Source organism: Drosophila pseudoobscura, chromosome X, assembly GCF_009870125.1.
Source record: "Drosophila pseudoobscura strain MV-25-SWS-2005 chromosome X, UCI_Dpse_MV25, whole genome shotgun sequence".
Lineage (NCBI taxonomy): Eukaryota > Metazoa > Arthropoda > Insecta > Diptera > Drosophilidae > Drosophila > Drosophila pseudoobscura.
In genome coordinates this window covers 59,731,815-59,750,701 of record NC_046683.1, presented here as the reverse complement: position 1 = coordinate 59,750,701, position 18,887 = coordinate 59,731,815, and the positions used below count along the sequence as shown (strand labels likewise).

General features: G+C 46.5%; 1 protein-coding gene across 6 annotated transcripts in view; it reads left to right on the top strand.

Annotated features, from left to right (window-relative positions):
- Positions 1-87: 87 nt before the first annotated feature.
- unc-13-4A (BAI1 associated protein 3) overlaps positions 88-18,887 on the top strand; it is a 54,117-nt gene continuing 35,317 nt past the window's right edge. For 2 of the 6 annotated variants that reach the window (XM_001352645.4, XM_033384666.1), the window contains exons 1-2: positions 88-359; positions 8,549-8,924. The gene's annotated coding sequence lies outside the window, so the exon portion shown is untranslated. Of the gene's footprint in view, positions 360-7,603; positions 7,780-8,548; positions 8,925-18,887 lie in introns of those variants that run through there. The other 4 variants (XM_033384668.1, XM_015188277.2, XM_033384667.1 and 1 more) reach the window with 4 other exon arrangements.

Genomic DNA, 18,887 nt, shown 5'->3' with positions numbered 1-18,887 from the left:
AATAGTTTTGAATTTCTGTTAACAACTAAATCTACTGAATCATAAACAGGCCTAAACTAGAACAACGGGTGGAACCAGTGGCTCTTTTATCGAGCACATCGAGTATCGATAGATCAAACCGATGAATCGAGCGATCGCAAACGTGTGTGTTTTCCGTGTGTTTTAAATTAAAAATAATAATCAATTTTGCGATGGGTTGGATTCTGGATTCATTTCCCTGATCACCAGTCTTGCACACGCCTAGTGGGCATTTAAAGACAAAATGGGAGACATAATATGTGCTGGCAGGACCAAATTGTTGGAGGAGGGGATGAATGCTGGTGATGGATGCCATTTTGCCAGCCTGTTGGCGATATCAGGTGAGCTGTGTTTTCCTTGAACTTTTACAAAACCAATGGCAACCAATTGGCCTGTATTTATTTGCGAATGTAGTAAAATGTAGAAAAAGTTATTGGCCCTTCAAATTAGAGAGGCATGCCTATACACTGCCTTTAAAAGCAATGACCTCACGAAATACCACTTTAAATAAATGGAAAGCAGAAACAAAAACAATTATGACACTTTGCCGAAACAATGGAGAACGTTATCACCGCACAAAGAACATAGCCATAGACACCCCCCGCCCCTGCCCATGCCCCCGCCCCCGCACACGCACCCGCACCCGCAGTCGCCCGGCAATAGCGCAAATGGGAACTGGGAATGGAAGTCCGTTTACAAAGTTGCCAAATGAAAGGCTTCCCCGCATTTAGGCCCTTCACAGCCTCAGTTGTTGCGTCCGCCACTCTATTACATTGTTTCAGGAGTGGGTACTCGCGATGTCCTTGAGTTTGATTTGGTGAGTGGGTGGTGGTCCCCGTGCCCATGTCTGATTGCCTGTGCTTAGCGGAAACGACTGTGCGCGACAGAATTTCAATTATCCCAGCGAGCGGTTCTCTACATTTCTGTTATGCTCTCTTCTGTTCTCCCTGTGCCCCACATCATTCCCTATTCCCTATTCCCTCTTCTCCGTATCCCCATTGCCCGTTCCCCATTCGCTATTTGTTTGTTTGTTTGTTTCGTTTCGTTTCGCTCCGTTTCGACATGTCTGTGCATGTAACAATTGCGCTTTGTACGGTTTACAACTTGTACACAGTACATATTGTATTGTATGTTAAAGTGATTGTTGTTCTCGATTGTCCTTGTAATGGACACTCCTGCGGGTCCATTTAATCGGGTTGGGTGCTTTGTTTGTGTGCAACACAAAAATGTCTGTATCGTGTGTGGGTGTGTGTGTGTGTGTGTGCAATCATGTTGAATTTTGCTCACCAACTGATTGGCTAACAAGATCCTGAGGCTGATGAGGATGGCCGGGCTGCAGGGCTGATAAAATCTAATTTCATTCTCAAATTCCAACTCTTTTCCCCAACAACAGCCTCAGCTTTGGCAAACATCCCAGAGCCAGGGACTGAGCCTCACCTGTTGGGCAAACAATATAAATTATTTATAATATGAGCCAAAGGTCCTTTCGCACTTGCCAGCCACAGCCCTCTTCCGGCTGCTCTTACAGGACCTTTCCTTTGGTGTCGACACATGTACACACTTTGTGCTTCTCCTTGTTGTTGCTTCTGCTCGTAGTTGCAACAAGTTGTTTCCGTGTTTGCCTTTGTGCCACGTGCCCCCTACACCCTATTCCTGATTATGCGAGAGGAACAGCCCTCATGTGTGTGTGTTGTGTTCTTTAGAAAAAGGCAAACAAAAAACATAATGTACAGGATATCCTTCACCTTCGCAGAGATCCCCAGTCAGGGCCATATTTTTCCAATTAGCCGAGACCACAGAAAAGTGCTGGCAGGGCAAAACAACTGTTGGCCAAAAGCAGAAAGTTGCACTAATTAAGCCAGCTGCAAGTTAAGAAAAATAGATAGATATACGCGAAAAGCTCTAGAAACGAAGTGAAAAACATCCTTTTGATGGGCCATCGTTTGGGTAAACAATTGAATTATTTAACAGCCAGCAAGGGGAAACTTTTTATAGCCCTCTAATTGGAAAGTTGCCGCCACTCAAGAGCGTGGCTGCATTCTTCCTTCACCTGTCACCTGCAGATTGGGCGACAGCCGCCCCAACAACAAAGCCCTGACCGCAAGAACCTGCCAGGATATTCATTTGACAGAAGACACTCGAGGTCGCTGCAAAGGAAACAACAGCATAGTCCCACTCGTACGAGACCCCCCCGCCCCCACCCCCAACAACAAAAATCAGGCTAACGAGTTTTCCATTTATCTCAGAGTAAATTACATTTTCACACCTAATTCCGCAGACCATCCCAGTATCTGGGCCTGGGATTGGGCTTGGGCTTGGGCCTGTGCCTGTGCCTGAGCCTGCGGCGGCCAACTCTTTATCACTGTCGAATCAGCGAACGAGCGTTTTATAAATTAGCATTTCAGACATTCTGGCAACAGTGGGACGTTGATTCGACATTACTCATTTCACCTCGAGACGCGTGAGAGAATTTGATAAATTTGCCATTTTATTTGGCATTTGAGCGTTTTCATTAGTTACTGTAAATGCAATTAGCCAATAAATTGAATGAATATTACCAATTTCCATGCAAGCGGCATACACAAGCCCCAGACACACACACACACACTCACACACAGCTCTTGGTGTAAGGACAAGGACATCGACATCGCCATCCGCCAACGCGCCTATGCGTGCGTGTTGCTATCTATGGTCATAATTTCTGGATGTCCGCGTCCACGCATCGATCATCATTGGCCCATGGAGTGGGTAATAGACGGGACACGCAAACCGGGTACAACAGCTCCCGCTGGCTGGCGGCAGACAACGTTACTGCAAATTGGCAAATGCGCGAAAACTACGCCAAAATATGCCAAAGCCAGACAGGCTCGAACAGGGGAAAGGGATGGAAGGGTCTTGCCTGCTGGAAACACTGAGGTTCACCCGACCTTGATGCAGCCTACTTTAAGATAACCCATGGGTCGATCGGTCTGCTTTAAAGAACGGTAGGTGGGGGGCGGTGGTTGTCTGGCTTAATTTTCGCTAGAACCTTCCAGGTGGCAAAACGTCAAGAAATTAATATTTTACAGCCCCGCAGCTGCAACCAGAGCTTTATGGCTGCTTCTCTTTTTATTTCTGTTGTTTAATGAACAGCGTGGAAGCTCATCAAGTTCGCGGCTTGTGCCGCTGCTTACCTTGCACTTTATTTAATGTTGTCTGGCAGCCTGTTTAAGAGGCACACAACACCCCAGCAATGTACTCGCACTCGTTCTAAATGATTTAGGTGACAAAACTTTGCAGACAGAGAAAAAGAAACCGCACACACACACAGCGGAGAAGAAGCGAGAAATTTAACTTTTTGGTAATGAGAAATAAATATGGAAATGCAAATGAAACTGAAACTGATACGAAAAGTTAAATTGCAAGCGCTGCTGCATGAGCAATTAGTTGGATCTGTGTGCCACGTGTGCACAATTTGGTTGCAACTGGTTTGGTGGCAAGAAATAAGTTACTCAATTCGCCAGCAGAAGACAGGACGAACGCTAGAGATAGGGATAGAGAGAGAGAGAGAGAGAGAAGGGTGTCCCACAAATAAAGCAATAATGAAAACGACGAATTTTCAAGAAAACTTTAATTAAACTAAGCCACACACCGAGACAGCAACGTTTTCGTGACCTCAGGTGTGGCACACCCTTCAAGAACGAAACAACAAAAGCAACAGCAATGGAAGTTCGATCGGGGAGCGCCAGGTGGGGTGCCCCAGACATGGCTGCGGCTGGGGTTGGCTGGCTATCGGGTCGCTTTATCTCGGCCCAGGCCAAAATTGTCGCCCCCAAATATATGCTACACTTGTGTTACTCTATTTTTTCACGTTCTCTTTTGGCCAAAAACCAAATAGAGATGGCCACGTGAGAGTGGTAGAACAACACGATGGATCAGCGGTCAAAGGAATGTCCATGGATAGTCCTTTAATTATTGCTGGAGCTTCGGCTCTGTCCCTGGCAGCCCCCATTCCGTGGAAAAGCAAGTCCAGTCCCCGAACTTTGTTTACTCTACGGTCGTGACCACAGCTGGGGCTGCCACACCACACCACACCACACCGCAGCGCTTGCCATCTCCACTTTGACTTTCGCCTCAGTGGCTTTTTTTTTGTTTTTGCTTTTTTCCTTTCGTACTGCGTGTGCCTGGGCCATCGTCATTTGGCTTTTAAGCTCCTCTACACTTTGGACAAGTTTTGCTGGGCCGGACATCGGTGGGCGATTAGATTTTGCGGCGCAACTGAAGGCATAATTAGTGAAAGTGATTTGTATCTGTGGACTTGGCCCCGACTTGGGCGGCAGCTATAAATAACTGACATTTTGAGGCGCTGCTGCTGCTGCTACTGCTGTTGCTGCCACTGCTGCGCTTTGGCATTTTGTTGTGCCATTTCATTTGCATGCAACATCATTCTGCTTCTTTCAGTCCGAGGCTTAATTCAGAGTGGAGGGGCTTAGAGTGCAGCTCCCGGACCAAGGGTCGTCTGCCTGCAGCAAAATGAAGCTGGGAAAGGCATTCGGATGAGGCTCTCAGCCGGGATCTGCTCGGGTATTTATGGCATTTGCTTGGCTATTCCGATTTTTAATTCTACGCGCATTCTATAGTTCTGTGCAAGAGGATTTCCATGAATTTAAGCTTGCATCTAAGTTTGTAAAACGAATTACACCACTTTTGTTGCTGAAAGTCCCTGTAAGAGCGGACCCTGTTCTCCTTGATTACTAATTAAATTAGCACAAGGAATTCCTTTTTGGTCTAAAATGGAATTGAAAGTTTTCTTTTGCTCTAAAATATGTAGTGCGAGTACCTTTCGAAAATCTATTTATGCTGGAAATCTATAATCCAATTGTAAGTTTATCTGCCTGAAAATTCAGCATAAATCGGAAATTTAGGTCTCACACAGACACACCTCTTCGAATGTGTGTGTGTGTGTGTGTGTGGGGCAACCAATCAAAGTTCAGAAGTTCACATCATTGACAGCGGCACAACTTTCTGGCCTCAAACTCGAATTAAGAAAAGATAGCAGGCAGCAGAGAGACGAGACGCACAAAACTTTTATCATTTTCACAGTCCAAAAAGAGGGAGAGAGCAACGAGAAATAGTTAGTTACGGAAGTACTCTCGGTACTTGGCACACACCCTCTGTACCACATGCCAGGACCCTCTCCGGTTCTGCTTGTTCACCTGCTTGAGATTGTCGCTTATTTAAGCAGCTTAATTTTCGGATGCTGTTGCCAATGGCAGCATCGGGTGGCAGGCAGAGAAAGAGCCCCATCTCCGGCCCCAGCACCTGCCCCTGCCCCAGCCCCTGCCCTTTTGTTTGTACTTTTGCCAGATGAGAGTGCAGTGGCAGTGGCAGTGGCAATGGCAATAGCAGTGCAGTCAACAATCAATCTCCGCCCGTGGTGACAGCCAACAATGCATGATGCAAAAATGTTCCCCTGTTAGCACCTACGGCTCCATGCGAGTACGGATATTTGATACGGGCGGAGACGCACACACAGTATGATCAACCCAGTCGCAGCCAATCAAGCGCAAGGTATGACTGTAAATCTGTGGGCACACAAAATGCCTTCAATCCCTGGCATGCTGTGCTCTGCCATGTCGTGCCGTGCCGTGCCGTGGCTCCTCCAGCTGCCTGCCATTGCTGAGCGCCGTGTACGTGGAGGCATGGAATTGGGTCACCAGGCGGGAGGCGGGGTTCCGTTCTGTTCCCCACACAGATTCGGCCAGAACAGGGCTGGAGGGGATGGGAGGGGAGGGGAGGGAGTAATCGCTTAGCAGCAGGATGGTGGATGGGTTGGAGCAGATGGATGCGTGGATGCGTGGGTGGAAAAGTACAGCAGGAAGGAAGCCCGCGCGCGCTAAGCACCATCGCTTGATGGAGCTCATCATAATTTTTCGGGGCGCCACGGTGGAAAACTGAAAAACAAAACAAATCGAAGCAAGCAGCAACATGTTAACTACGCACTAGAGAGAGAGAGAGAGAGAGAGAGCGAGAGCGAGAGAGAGCGAGACGAAGGAAGTCAAAGAGGCACGAAGAGCGTATGCTTGGGAGAGCAAAAGCTTTGGCCGAAAGCTTTTCGAGTTTCTGCCGCTCACTGCCTGCCGTCTAACCTTCATCTTGAACTTCAGGGCCAGACGAAGAGAGAGCATCGCAACGCAACGCATCGCATCGCATTTGGTTCTATGTTTCATGTTTCTAGGCCACAGATGGCCCCCTCCCCCCCCCGCCAGCCCTTTGTCCTGGCAACATATGCAACAGGAGGGAGTTCATTCAAGACCAACCCCCACCGCAGCTGATGCAAAGCCGTCGTAATGGAGCGGTAGAGGGAGCGGCAGCGGAGAGAGCTCGAGGGAGGGGGATAATATTTCGATGTTGTCCAAAAAAGTAATTTATGCAGAAAGGAAATTATTCATTATTATTTATGAAATTTTTGGCTTAAATTTGCTTAAAATTTCGGCTCGAAATTATTCGATGTGGAATAATATAAACTTTTCCCTAATTAGTATATAATCAATTCAAATAGATTATATGTAATATTCACTTAAAAGCAAATTACTATCATTTTCAATCTAAAGGAAACATTATTTAAAATCTTTGATTGATATTTTCAAACAAATTCCTTCTTGGAGATAACCCCAATACAATTTCAGTTTGAAATAACGGTTTAGCTCCGCCAGAGCTTTGTTCAAGAGAACATCGCTGCTGCACAGTGGGTGACACGGTCAATCTATGTACATATATCCATAAAACAATACCTTCGAAAGTAAAAAAATAACTTCTTCCTGTTTTTCCTATGTGTATTATGTAAATGGTAGAATTTTGATGGTAATTAAAAAATTAAATAAGTTTTGTATTTTTTAAATAATGCAATATATAACATATTATTTAGAATCATATTCTGGTCGGATCCAAACTTTAAAGCATACCTAAAATTTCTGAATTCTAGGAAAATGGGAAAAGTAAATGCTTTGAGGTGCACATTAAAACTAAATAAAATATATAGAACAAAACTGCAAGAAAAGTCAATGGCATTCTAGTCTTTCATGATCAGATCGAACCCAATTACCAACCGATACTAGTTTTAGCCTAGACAAGTCTTAAAGAAATACACGAAATATTTGTGGATATGTTCTACGATGTTATTTCGGGAAAAACACATGATAAACATGCAAACAACTATTTTTATTTTACCTTTAAATGTAGCCAAAACAATTTATGAACTTGTGATTACTCTGAGAGCGTACAGCTCTATAAATATATTAAAAAGATAAAATGTGTTTAATCGAATAGATTACAAGAAAATAAAGTTTTCGAAGTTTCGAAGATTGGCCGTTTCACCCACTGTGCGCTGGCCTCTCTCGAAGCTTTCCTCTCTCTCTCTCTGTGTGTGCGCTCTCACACACGCACACCATGGCAGGCTCTTATCAGAGACAAACGCCTAGCTGGAAGCGCGGCAGCCAGTGAGGACTCGCTTTTAAGGATAGCACTGGAGCACGAGCACCAGCAGGAGCAGCAGAAGCAGCAACAGTGCGATGCACAGGCACAGGCACAGCCACAGACCCGTTTATAAGGTGAAGCCCGAAATTGGAGCAGCTCAGTTCGCTGTTGGCAGGCGTCGCCGAAGGTAGTAGCCCTTATCCATCCAAGAGCAGGACGGAGCCAAAGCCAAAGCAAAAGCCAAAGCCAAAGCCAAAGAGCCAGGAGAACACAGTTCCACAGAGCCACAGCCCAGAGGAGAAGAAGGTAACGCTCAAAGAAGTTGTAAAGTGACAATTTGTCGGACAGTCAGTCGTCAGGACCTCCCATCGAGGGAGGTGTCGAAGTGAGTGCGCGACGCGAAGGGCCAACCAAGAGCCAAAATGAAATGAAATGAAATGAAACGTATAACCCAACTAAAGTCAACTAAAATACGACAAAACTAAACCAAATTGAATTGAATTAAGAATTGAAAGAGGTAGAGGTAGAGGTAGAGGTAGAGCACGGACAGTAGAAGTATCAGTGGCAGTGGCAGAACAATTAAAAGCAAATTGCATGCAGAGTCAAGAGAGAGAGATAGAGAGAGGGGGAGAGAGAGAGGGAGAGATAGAAGAGGGGACCCAGGAAACCAGCAGGATCTGGTCGTTCATGTCACGCTGCATTTGCACATAATTGCAAACTGTTGCGCGGTCTGCAGTTTCGCTTTTTATTGCCAGGCGATAAAATAAAAATCCATTTGCCAGACGATCCCCCCACATCCACATCCACATCCACTTCTACCATTCTACTATTCTCCTATTCCCATTCCCCATTCCCCCAACTGTTGCACATAGAGGACCATTCATTACACATAGAATACTGCCACAGGACACGGAACAGAGAGCACGAAGCACACTGTACACTGTACACAGGACAGTACAGCACAGTGCACTCTGCACAGCACACACAGAGAACATAACCATTTCTTTTACGATCTCAGCCTTGGTCATGCCCCATTAAATATGCTCTGAATGTTTTTTGTTTTTTTTTTTTCAAGTTGAAAAACCACCGCCGTTTCAGAGAACGGAAAACGGAAAAGTGCACAACCCAAAATTATGCTAAAATAAATATAACGAGTACGGAAAATAAAAAAACAAAAACCAAAAAAAAAAAAAACGAATCCACACATAAAGGCAGCAGAAGCAACAACAAAAGAAAATCACAAAAGCGAAGAGAAAACTTCACGAGGAATTCACGAATTTGCATTCGAATTTTTAGTTTTTGGACCTGAAGACCCGAGGACCTGAGGAGAACTTTGGAACCGGACCAGCACAGGACCAAGCCGTGTGCCAATTTATGCGGCCATAAAAGTTAAAGGGGAAATCATCCAAAGCAGGGGCGGAGGAGAATCACTTAACCAGCTGCAGAGACAGGTGAGTGGTGAGTCCTTGAACAGATCCGGTTCGGTACCATGCTTCTTCTCGTCCTCGGATGTAATCTCGATAAATTATCGACAATCTGCCAACGGCATTCAACTGTATCATCCCTGTTATCCGCCACACTCGCACACGTACACGGACACGTACAGGGACACGTACCCGTACTCTTACAATTAACGCGAATCAAAGTATTTATTGCTCTTTAATTATGGAATGCCAGTCATTGTTATTTATTTAAAGTGAGTGCTCTAGAGGCGTGTGGCTCGCCTGCAATGAATAATTTATTGTGATTATTATTAACACTCGGGTGCCCTTCAGCTGCGATGGATACTAGAACACGTTTCCATTGAAAAGAATATAACAATATTCTGTACCCGTACTCGAACTCGTATTCGTATTCGTACTCGTATTCATACTCGTATTCATACTCGTACTCGCATTTGTACTCGTACTCGTATGTTTTATTAAGATTATAGAGTCATGAAATATTCGTGAATCAATATTTTTTTAGCATTTGCGAGGATAAATCCCCAACAGAAGTCGAAATCTCTGAGGCGTATTTTCTTTAATCACGGCAAACAAATATTGAGGGGGAAGAGCGACAGGGAGGTGGAGCTGGCCGCCTGATGTGGCCCTGGGCGACTTTAATGACCGCAGTCTTATCAAGGCAAACTATTATATTATCCCCATATAATATGTATTAAATGGTACACATATCGGTACATACAAACATATGTACATGCAATTCGTTGTATCTGTATCTGTGAAACACGCAGCTGCTGTTTTTGCGGATTTTATGGTTGTAGGGGGCTCTCGGGGAAATATAATAACAAATATGTATAGCCATGTACAATCAGTCGTACATAAAGTTATATATCATACTGGTATGGCGTAAACAACAATAGCTTCGGTGGCAGCAACAGGCAGGGCCGCCAGCGACGCTGCCACTGGCAGAGGCACGGTGATGGGGGGATGGGGCCATCCAGAGTTAATTAAAGCTCAACTTCAATTTGGTTCTGTTCCACTGTTGTTCTCTAATTAAATTTATGCAAAATCTGTATCCTCCGCCCCCCAAAAACCGCAGATGATACCCACACCCCATACCCCATACGTATGTACCATACATACATACATTCGCATTGCACTTCTATCGGGGGAATGCAAATTTTGAAATCAAATTAACCAAAGTAATTCCTGGCACACCTGGCGGGACGACGAGTGCCCCACTTTGTCCCACGCCATCTGCTGTGCCATGGCTCCTCCATTACATAGACAAAACAAACAATTTGGATTCCAAAAGAAAAGCGGAATAACTGAAGGAGAACCCCATACCGTAGCGATACTCTTAGAAAAATATAGCACAAAATGGTATACAAGCAAATTGTCTGGCAAATAGAGCAGGAAGAGCCCCTGCTTATTGGTTAGGGTATACGAAGGGTATACCTTAACAAAGCCCCGAATCGGTGAATGTGCGGGACACACAATGGGGCTCGGGGCTCGGGGCCACGGGCTTTCATGTCAACTTTGTTAATTAAATGAAGCACTTAACATCGAGACATATTTTGGTGCCAGAAGAACCTAACAACCAACAACCCAGCCACCCAGCCACCCAGCCACCTGCCCCACATTCTCCCCCCCCCCCCCCCCTTTCCGCCCTGCACGGTAGAAAGGGGGTTACGCTCTTCGGTGCCTGAATGCCTTTCCGTTTTCTTTGTTAAAGCTGTATATTTGTTGACTACATAATTTGCTGTGTGCCAGTTCCATTTTAATGACTGTCCAGTTCTCAAATGCTCCGGCAACTTCTTATCATAATTTCCATTTTGCTTCCGTTTCTCCGTTTGCCACTTGTGTTGCTTTATTGCTCGTCCTGGCAACGCCCCCCGCCCCCTGGACGGGAAGCACTCTCCCAAAACAGTGTCCATCGCCGCCCCATTGAATTCGGGGACAACATCAAAGACATTCGTGGACATTTCATTAGGAACTGCTTCGCTTGCCCTTTGCCTTCTGCCTTTTGCCTTCTGCCTTTTGCCTCTTGCTGCCTCTTGCTGCTGCTATTTTGCATAAAGGTTGCAGGACAAACCAGTTCGTCCTGCCCCGGCCCATCTCTCCCGACTGTCAGCTCAAATTTGAAACAGTAATAGAAAAATAATTGGAAGAAAAATGTTTATTGCTGTTGACAGGGCCAGAAGCATAACTTTTTCCGGCTTATAATTATTGTTTTCATTATTTTTAGTTTATAGTTTGGTCGAGGAACTAATGCTTTCCCCCTACCCCCACCCACCACCCACCACCCCCGGTTGTTTTTGACATATGCCATGATGTCTTTTTTTTGTTTGTTTCAAGAATTTTATTGTGGTTTCTGTGGTCTGTCTGTCGTGGGTCGGAGATGGAAAGGGAAAAAAACATGGCTTTTACATCACGAACAATAACAAATTTGGTTTTGCGGTGGTCAGAACTTTGTTGCATAAATATTTTTGTATAAATGGAAAGACTAATTTGTATTTGCGGGAAACAATTTAACAAAAGTTATGGTATTTTAGATTATTAAAGATTTTTAAAGATTTTTGTTTTACGAGCGAGCAGGGCAAAATCCAATCGTGTTCAATTGTCGATTGTCTTTTCGATTTGCTATACCTCTCAGCGAGTAGCTCATAAATGATGCCAAATGGAATCAATTTCCATGGATTATGCATTCATGTTGTATGAATAGCATGCATAATGCCCACGCTCATCTGGCTTTGTTGTAATGAAGCGCACACGCCTTGGGAGAATCCGACACGATACGTATACGTATAACGTATACGTATTGTTGTACTAGCAGACTCCTTGTCAAGGTTGCCATGCCAATGGGCTTACGTATTCGATTCATATTGCTCTAATATGCGACAATAAGTATCTTTCATTCATGTACAATATACCACCCCCCAAAACACCATCCCCCGAACCACCACCCCCCACCCCCCACCATTTGTGCCACGCTGCGCTGACCTATGTCGCCGCCTGCTGTGTGCCCAAATATTTGTGTTGTGTCGCCGTCAAATCAGAATTCGATATGTGCGACAGCCAAAAGGCGGAATAAAGAGAATTCCTGAATCGGAACTCGAAGCATCGAACTAGAAATACCCTTGAGGAGGGCCACATCCTTTGAGGAATTATGAAGGGTGCGACTGTACTACATCAGAAATGGGCAATTAGCCTTATCAAGGCGCTGAAGTTTCCCGCATTCCAGCAAAACAAAACACAGCAAGAAATGTCGGCCAAAGATGTGTCCACAATGTCGTTAAGAGTCGAGAGAGAGAGTCGTAAGACAGGGGGAGAATAAATAAAACCAGACGAAAACGAAACCTAAAGTGTATGCCATTAGGCAGACGGAATGCCAAAAGCAAAACGGAAAAATGTCGGATCGGATTGGGGCATGGGAATGGGAATGGGAATGGGCATGGTTTCGGGGGCCACAGGGCTAGGCATAGGGGGAAGCAAAAAGCAATTTCAAATATTTTCGTTACCTGCTTGTAGGAAATTTTTACGTTTTTCTGATTACGGCAAAGCTTTCGTTACCTTTTTTTTATTGTATTGCGTATTGTTGTTGTTGCGTAATTGTGCGCAAGAAAACAAAAAAAAGAAAGAAAAACGAAAAGGGAGGCGGCAAAAGGGGTAGCAGCAGGGGGAGGAGCACTTTAAGGACTCTCCCAGACATTTGAAATGCAAAGAAGCAGTGCATATTTTCATCCGCTAAGCAGTACGTAGAAGTTAAGCCAAAACATGGCATACTTTACCAGGGAGTAGGGTACAGGGAGCAGGGACCAGGGACCAGGGACACGCTGCTCGGTGCCAGCGAAACCTTCTCTACGGCGGAATCGGATTTCGCCCGGCAACGCAAGACGTTTGTTCATGAACTATGGAAAAGGAATTCCACGGAAAACTAAATTGCAAGAGTCAAGAGCAGGAGCTGCCTGCCAAGGAGCATCTCAGGTTAATTCAATTCAATTGGAATGAATCTTTGTGCGACTGTACCTTGGGGCAATATTTTCATAGAGTTGTATCCCCCAAAGCCATAAAGCACCTAAAACTTTAGATGCAAGTTGTGGAATCCCTATGCATAGATGCCTCGGCTCGCACTCTTTCCACTCATGCGTAACGGCAAAGCTATATATTACCATAGATGTACATAGTCATAGATGTATGTATGTAGTCGTCCCGCTCTGGCCAAGAGCTTTTCAGTCTATAAATAGCTGCAGCCCTCAGCCACAGCTTCAGCCACAGCTTCAGCTCTAGGCTCAGCTGCGAGCTCCACCCCCGGCTTCGCCTCCGCCTCCAGCAGCTCCAACTGTTGCGCAGAGTTCGGGGATAACTAAAAATAGCCACCAGCTGGTGTGCTCTGGTCTGGTCTGGTCTGGTCGGTGTCATAAAATCCTCCGAGTGGCATAAAATCCAATAAATGCTGCTGCAGACAAAACCAAATTACCGAACACGGACTCGGACACGGACACGGACACGGACGCGTTCTGTGTCTTGCAGCAATGTTTTTGTTTGCTCGCACTCTCCGATGGATACACATTTGTGTGAGAGCTGCTTGGATGTTTATCAGCTTGTCGCATGATTGATTTATATGCCCCGTGGATTATTAATGGTCGGGCCAAGTCAATTGAAACGCGAGACCCGACAACTCCAAGCATTTGTGAGCTCTGCTCCTCATTCATTATTGATACCGCGAGGCAGCGTCCTGTGCTGCATGAAAGTGACACAAGGCAACACCGAGTGGAAGGCAAGTGGCAAAACAATGAGGAAAACTGTTGGTAGACCCGTCTCTCAGTTTTAATTGTGACTCTTCTGGGAGCAACAGCAGGACCAACGCCTGGTTAACTTTTGTTTGCTCAAGCGAGAGCTGGGAAATGCGAAGCGGGAAAACGGGAAAGCGGGAAAGCGTGGAAACGGCAGCGGCAGAGGCAGCGGCGGAGGCATCGGCATCGGCTGCAAGCAACGGAAGCCAGAACAAAGTGAAAATTTCCTTTTGTTTTCCCTTTGAAAGCATCGCCTCCCAAAAAGCAGGCAAAAAAACTTTCTCCTTCGAGGCGGCAGAGGGGGCACACACATGTGACAATTCCTTGGAGACAGGACCTAAGTAAACCTGGTGCTTGGTGCCTGGTGCTTGGTGCCTGGGTCCTCGTGGGCGCAGCTGACTGTTTTATGGCTCAATCATAATTTTTCACACTGTTAATGTGCAAATGAGAGCCCAGACATGGCAGGGTGGCGTGGCGCGGCGTGGTGTGGGGCAGAGCAACCTACTTAAAAGACAGCAAACACACTCTGTTCTCTCTCTCTCTCTCTGGAGAAGTGTGTGTGTGTGTGTGGAAAAGTTTTTCAAGTGTTAAATGAGATAACGTAAACATTGTGATGCCACAGCCACTGCCAGAGCCACTGCCAAAGCCAGGACAATGCCACACGGAGTCAACCATCTCTTAGCAACACGTTGGCAGGACTGACAGTTCCACTGCGTGAAACGTTATGCACAGATCCTGGGCCGCCCCTCGCCGCCCCCTGACGCCCACTCGCGCCCAGTCATAATAATTATTAAAAAATGTCCCACGGCCTCTCGTGAAAGTCCTTTTGGGGAAAGAGTGTACATTCTTATGCAGACAAGTTGACTTTTCGGTGGCTGTACTCGTAATTTATTGCTGAACTGACATTTTGATTGCGCTTTTGTCTCTCGAGTGCGCTGGCAAGGATCTGCAAATATTTGTGCGCTTCCTTTGACATTTGCAGGCGCAACACTTTACCGTGCCGAGAGACGCCTCCTCCAACTTAATTGAGTTTCAACAAGTGGCAAATGGGCATCCGTTCAGGGGCAGGGGCAGGGGCAGGACGAAAAGTGTGCACAGTACAGGAATGTACAGAGATTGGGGCTACCGATGGCAACATGCCATCTAGTGGTCTGTGGGCTAATGAATTGCCAGCCCTCGAGTCGCTTAATGAAGTGTCCTTAAGATGCAAAAATCCCATGGATACTCTTGGTCCTGGGTCCCCCCCCCCCCATGCCTGTGCATTCAAAGATGTGCTCTAGTCCAGGACATATATCAGATCCTCCTGTGAAATGGCAAATGTCAATTTAAATTTATCGAATATGCAAGGAAACCAGACAGCGACAGATGCAGATAAAGAGTGAGATGGTGATAGAGAGAGAGGGAGAGGGAGAGAGAGGCAGACACATAATGAAATGGGCGTCGAAACGAAAATTGAAAACGATGCCAGCCTGATGAGCAAGATGATGATGAGAACGATGACGTTGTTGGCCCAGAACAAGGCACGATGGCTGGCTGGCTGGCTGGCTGGCTGGCTGGCTGCCTGGCTGGCTTATTAGTTTAAATTGTAAAAAGGAAGTGTTGCGGCACCGGATATAAGGCAAAAGACGAAAGCCAAGAAAGCCAACAAGGCGCCAAAAGGAAGGGGCATGGTACTCAAGATGCGACATGGAAAGATTCAACTTGCTCGCTGCGCCATGCCTGTCAGTGGCAGTGGCAACGGCAGCGGCAACGGCAGAGGGCGAGGACGAGGCATAAACTTTTAAGCGAATGACAAGAGCGGAAGCAGCACGACAAGAGCCCTGGTCTTGGCTCGGCAACGTTCCTCCCGCCCTCTGTTTGCCGTCTGTTGCAACTGTCGAGCATTTAGTTTACTCTTGGCGGTGTCCTTGTCATTGTCAGCCAGTCAGTCCATCAGTCAGTCAGTCAGCCAGGTCTGTCTCTCCTTCTCTGTGTGTCCGTCCGAGCCAAGTCAAGTCGCCCGAGGGGGGGGACTTGAAGCTCAATGAGGTCTTTAATTTGCTACACGAAACCCCCGGCTCATCTCTTGATTTATTCAGCATTTTCTTGCATTTTCCATGAGGCCACAATGCCGATGGTCGGGGCGCTGCTTGCTGCTTGATGCTCGATGCTTGTGTGGCCTTAAAGCCAGGCCCACACGTCGTATGGGTAATGGGTGTGGCGAGAGGAAAAACCAACAAGACAACAAAAATTAATTAAAAAATCCTTAAGCGGGTGGTATGGCAAATTGAAGGCTCTCCAAATCGCTTAATTATATTAGCAAACATTACGTTTAAAGCTTAAACGGGTGGCCAGAAGGCACTGCCAGCAGGCGGAGGCCCCGATGGAGGCACAAGGCCTGTTTTATTCGCTTTCATACCAAATACACAAAAGAAATTGTTGCTGTAACAATGACTGAAAGAGAGAGAGAGAGAGAGAGAGGGAGGGAGAGCGCCTGCCTTGCTTCCTGCGCCCAGGGCCCATTGTCTCCGCTTTTCTTCGACACAATTCGAGCGCAACAATGCGACGTTTTAGGCATTTATGGTGTTCCAAACTTGTCCCGATGATTTAGATGTTGTGTGTGTGGGTGCTCCCACACCCCCTCTCTCTGGGCCCAGCCTCCTGGCAATGGTAATTGAAGTTGTCATTGCCTGGGAATCGTACAAGCCTCTGCCATTGGGCCAAAGCATCAATCATATTTATGCAGTTACACGCAACCACGCACCAAAACAGGACCACACCAAACTAAACCAGAAGGAGGACGTGGACGAGGCCGAGGACAGGCACCTGTCTCACCCGAGAGAGATGCGTGATTTATGCGTTGTACTCCATGGACAGTGTCTTGGTCCTTCTCCACCAATGAAGCGCCACACGAGCAAGAGAGTGGGGGGGTGGGGAGCTGGGGAGTGGGGAAGTCTATTGCCAACTTTTTTACAAAGTAGATAACCAAATTTTGAACAACATAAAAGTTGCTTTTGTCAGTTTGGCAAACAATGCGCATAATGCATGAGTAGGGGCAAGGGGCCCCACCCACCAATTCCCATCCCTTTGCCACCTTCCTGGCCCAGAAATTTGAATGCCTCTGCCCCGTGTGCCCCTTGTGCCGTGCCCTCCTGTAGCGTGGCCAAGTAGCGTGTACATGTTGTGGCATAATGGACAGCTTACTGCCGCATTAAGCTGCTTTCAATAACGTTGGTCCGAAATACAAGTTTGATTGGAAAACTCTCAATGGCGCAGACCAGCCAGGCGATGGCTGATGGCCGACGGCCGATGGCCGATGGCTGCCGGGAGCTTGGGTTCGGCCCGGCTCGGTCCAGGGGTCAGGCGGCAGCAGCTATTGTCTGTCAACTTGTATTATCATATTTTGTATGTACAATTTTGTGTTGCTCTTTGCCGTTGCCTTTGCCTTTGCCTTTGCCCCCACCATCAGGTCGGAGTCCTGTGCAAATCAATTGCCAAAACTCTGCGACAAAGGAATGCCATTAAAAATAAGCAATCAGAAAATCTTTGGCACAAACCCGCACCGAATACGATGTACCCTATGCCACGTTTGGGGCTGCCGTTCTTTGTGGTTCCGGCCATGAACTGGTTCCCGTTCAGCCGCAGGACTGCCAACTAAACTTTGCCTCCATCAGCTTCACTTCTTTCGGGCCTGTTCTCGTTTAACATTTTTATTATATTTCCACTTAATCTGACATTGTCTCTCTTTTACAGAGCCAACAGCTCATACATATGTATGGATGTGTGGGTGTGGGTGGGTGTGTGTTTTTTTTGTTCTTTTTCGAAACTCTCCCCATATTTATATACGATGTGCCAACTTCTGGTCACGTTCGGGCAAAAGGAAAAGCGCCCGAGCAGAAACAACAACAATGCCCGCACTCTATAAAGGTTAAAAACTTTATAACTGACAAAAGCGGCGCGCCAGCGGGGCGGAGCCACACAAATGGCCAACTTTTTCATTTTTTATATACATACATATATATTTTTTTATTTTTGAGGGGCCTGTCTATCCGCCCCTCCCCCCACCCAAAAGCGGAGACAGTTTAATGGGCTTTGACAGCAGAAAAATACAAAAAAAATGTAACAGACGGAGACGGGATGGGGTCCAGAAATTCGGGTTAAATGAATTATGTATACATATGTATGTGTATTTGTTTAAATGTGTTGCATAAGGGTGGGGGGATGGTGGGGTGGCAGGGGGTTGGAAGCGGACATTTACCTCCATTTAGCATAGACTCTGGCAGATGTTCATTTAACTCATCTTCCTATCAACATCATGAATACACTTCCGCATAAGCGAGGCGCCGTGGAGATGCCTTTTAGTTATCTCCTTGCCGCACTGCCACACTGCCGCACTGCCACACTGCCACAGCTCGTGTCCTTGGCTGCCAGTCTGTTGCTTAGCGTTTTTGATAGAGCCAGCCAGCCTGTCTGTCATTCACTCTGTTTGCTCTCCTCTCTCCTCTCTGTCTCCGCTGTCTCTCCTTTTCTCTTTGTCTATCTGTCAGTGTGTCAGTCTGTCCTTCTGTTTGTCTAGGCAGCCATTTTGACTGTGTGCTGCCCATTGTTTTTGCTGTTCTGTTCGCGCGCCCTCCACTCTCTGTGTTTTGTTGCCTGCCGCCTGCTGCCTGCCGCCTGCTGCCTGCCGCCTGCTACCACATTTCTAATTGAATTGCTGGCTATGTAAACGCGTCTGACACGAACGGGCGGGCTGCCTGGAAGCCCCGGGAGCCTCCACACACCACATACACAGCCACCAGGACACCAGGACTGGCACCAGTACCGGTACCGGTACCCATAATCGAATTAGATAAGTTAATAACTTGATAAAAAGTTACAGCATGCTCCGCTCTGTTGTTGCCGCTGGAGCCATGTTTCGATGTTGATGGCTGCTGCCTTTTGTCGTCCAAACGTTTGTCATTCACTGTTTGTCAGTTGTGTCGCCGTCAATAAACGCGCGCTGTGCCCCCCCCCCCCAAAAAACTGAACTTGCCCAAACAAAATTTGAATGGAGTAAAATCAGAAATTTAAAATTTTTATCACTATTTTATCTCGGCTCGGCTGTCGATGAAGGACCAAACATAAACATAAAATGTTTGAAAAGAGAGAAACAAACTTGAGGCTCTTTTGGGAGGGCCACAGCAATAAGGCCGAAAAA